The sequence below is a fragment of the Lactuca serriola genome, chromosome 8, assembly GCF_051521515.1.
Source record: "Lactuca serriola cultivar US96UC23 chromosome 8, Lser_US96UC23_V15, whole genome shotgun sequence".
NCBI classification, from domain to species: domain Eukaryota; kingdom Viridiplantae; phylum Streptophyta; class Magnoliopsida; order Asterales; family Asteraceae; genus Lactuca; species Lactuca serriola.
In genome coordinates, this window is record NC_136415.1 from 173,607,913 (window position 1) to 173,611,318 (window position 3,406).

Genomic DNA, 3,406 nt, shown 5'->3' on the forward strand with positions numbered 1-3,406 from the left:
CTTCACGATTATTTCCTACTGCTTACATGAGACCAGATTTGGAGGTTGAGCAAAAAGAACCATATCAGCAAGTACCTACCTGTACATGGAACCATTTTACTATAAATAGAGTATTTCTTTCCAATCATATTCAAACAGGGAAGCCGGTATTATTATAAGGGAAAAAAGACTTACTCTTGGGGTTTGATGAACTCTCATAGGCCAAGAAGGGAACATGTCAAAAGTAGCCGATGGCCTTGGTACTGTTGTGTATAAAACTGCAACAAAATTACACAATTAAAAAAAATCTTTTACAATAAATCACATTCAAGAAATTAGAAACAAAACATAATCACACATTAAAAAAGATTGAAGTGGGTAGAAAATGGATAGCTAATCCATATCTTTTGACACTTTCAAACCCTCTTTTTCTAATTAGACATACTAATAAATGTATGTTCTTGAGGGTGTGGTTTTCAAGTAACAGATAAAAGTGAACACAAACTCAAAACTCAAAACTCAAAAACATACAGGACAGTGAAGCAGGTCCATCCCATGACTCCATTAAAGTTGATGACCAGGGAAATCAAAACTACTATTGTTATCTTTTATAAGAAGACTTCAAGTATCCCAAAGCTGTGACTCTTCTGGAAATTTTTTTATTATATTGTTTCAAACGGTTCCTCTAGCCTACCCTCCTGATTACTAATTATTACTTGTTTTCTTAAATCTCTTATTTGTTGTTGCTGCTATTTGGTTCATGTTGGTTGCCAGTTGCACCCTGATTTTATGCTTGATCACTTTGTCATACATAAAGAAAAGAAAGATGCCCAACGTATACAGGGGAAAAAATCCATTCATTGATTGGGATAAAAAAACATACAAAAGAAATACGAACCTCCTTTGAAGTCATTCAATCTGGCTAATGCAGAAAACGGATCGTCGTCGGTATCAGGAAGTGATGACTATATTCCTTTTTCTCTATTTCTTCACATCACCATGGCACCTCCGACCCACCACGACCATCGATGAACACCAACAACAATCCCTTAAAATGTTATGAAATTGAGGCTGACCCGCCACCAACTGAATCGCCACAGTAGCATATCGCCTGGAGAATCCAAATAAGAAAGAAGAGGTGGGGAAAGGAAGCAGATGGCAGAAGGAAAGGAAAAGAAAGAAAATAAAATAAAAGGAGTCGAGACGAAACCTGAAAGTATTCCACTGGACCAAAAAAAACCCTAAATCTTCTCATTTTCTGCAATCGATTGTAATAATCACATCAACATGGCACCTCCGACTCACCACCACCGTCGATGAATAACTCACTGACCGAACCGCCACAGTAGCATATGGCCTGGAGAATCCAAATAAGAAAGAAGAGTATCAACACAATTAGATCACTCTGAAGACCAATCGGGAAATCGAAGCAGATCTTTACCATTTTTAGGCTTCAAAATTGATAGATTTTTTTTTCGATTCTTTCAAGTTTGAATCAGAAAATGAGAAAGAGTTAGGGAAATCAAGAGTGCAATGCTCGTCCTTGTTAGGTTGAAGATGAAAGATAGATAGAAGATAGAAAAAAAAAGGCGGGTTTTCAAAATTTTGGGGATTTCATTTCCCCCCTTGTCTACTAAAAGCGCGTTTCATTAAAATTATAAAGCGACAGGTACAGACGACGCGCGTTTAAGATAAAGCGCCCTCTGTGTTTTTAATTTTTTTTCTTGAGACACTAAATTAAGGGCACGCAATAAAGCGTGACGTAAATCCTTAAATTTTTTGGAGAGATGACACTATTTTAAGGGCACGTCCTTTTGCGTATCGTTAATTATCGCGTGTCGTAAAAAGCACGTCATTAAAGGTCTTTTTTCTAGTAGTGTCTTTTAAATCAAAAGGATTTACTCTAAAATTATTTTAAAATCATAAATAAAACCGGTCTTTTCTAGCCGTGATTTTGGGGATGTCACACTACTCCATGGACACAAAGCCTTATGTTCAAAGTATGCATTGCTTTGAACATGCTTCTTGCGCTAAGCTCTTTCTAATCTTACACAGATTGCTTCTATCTATAGAGACAACTCTATTTCCTATTTTGACTACTACTTCTGAACTAAAGTTGCCTTTTTTCAGACTATGTTAATATGGCCCTTCCAAAATTCACACTATACTTCCAACTGTCCTTCAGCAACCAATCTTTGGTAAACCTTAGATTATCCTCGACAATTTCTTAATCACTTTAGTCATATCCAATTCTAGATATTTTCCTCCTTAATGCCCCAAGGCATTTGGAAAATTCAGGAAGAATAAATATTATAGCACAAGTAATCGATCTTGTACCCAAAGTAAATGGGACACGATTCATGATGTTTCACATAAAGACATGGTTCTAGACCAGTCTTTTGCCATAATATTTTTTTTTGTTTGCCATATTCTCAAAATTTTACTATGAAAAGGGATGTCGTAATCATAATCGATTTTTGAGAACGCAATATATAGAACTTTCTTAAGTTGAACCAATCCAACATGAAATTCATATATATATATATATATATATATATATATATATATATATATATATATATATATTCTTGACTAAAGGTGAATAAAATCTCAATATAAGCTCTTTAGAATGATTATAAACTCAATCTAAGCTTTTCGTAATTGAAATGAAGTATAATTTCCTCTCCCTTAATTATAGCAAAACAACTTTTTCAACCCCTGCAACCTCACGAATTGAAACTTTTGTTTTCTATAATTAGCATTGCTAACTTGCAATACTTATCATAATTATCATGCTCCCACTAACATGATGATTATTAGCATAACACTTATGCTCCCACTAGCTTTGACATGTACTCAGAAATCAGTTATTGACTTTTTACCAAAGTTCATATTTCTGATACTAGATTGCTTTGATAAGACTTTATCAAAATCATACACCTTATCTTAGATAGCTTACAGGTGTGTCTAAACAATTTCAGAACTATGAAAAGGGATTCCGTAATCATAGTCTTAACTGTTTAGACCTTTTCTATTTCTCATAAGTCCATGTTAGTGTGCCTACTAACAACTTTAAGAATGCAAATATTACTATCTACTTACAAATCTACTTAGTGGAAGTGTTTCCTCGCCATCATTTTCATGAATCGGAGAGAAACCTTATGACACTTAGATTTTTATGGTGTATGAGTTCCTACCCATATGAATTTGTCAAAACCATAATCACAAGACAAGGTTAGTGACAAATACAAACTCATATGGATTGAACTTGTGCAAGCTTAAGTTCTTGCCATTTGGCAGCACAAGGGCCTGCCATAGCTTCCAAGTTGTTATGCAACCAATTGAGAACTCTAAGAACTCATATGCAAAGCCAACTCTAACTGGAATGGGCACAAAATATGTCAACACGATAGGTTATACACCTCAA

General features: G+C 34.8%; 1 long non-coding RNA gene across 2 annotated transcripts; it reads right to left on the minus strand.

Moving 5' to 3' along the window:
- Window positions 1–1,388, minus strand: LOC145069697 (uncharacterized). Of its 2 annotated transcripts, none has more exons than XR_013689639.1 (4): window positions 1,190–1,388; window positions 878–1,090; window positions 175–257; window positions 1–79 (listed from the first exon to the last, which is right to left on the minus strand). It is a non-coding gene; the product is annotated as an uncharacterized LOC145069697 (long non-coding RNA). The 2 variants fall into 2 exon arrangements; XR_013689640.1 differs by having other exon boundaries at window positions 7–99.
- Between the last annotated feature and the right edge of the window lie 2,018 nt (window positions 1,389–3,406).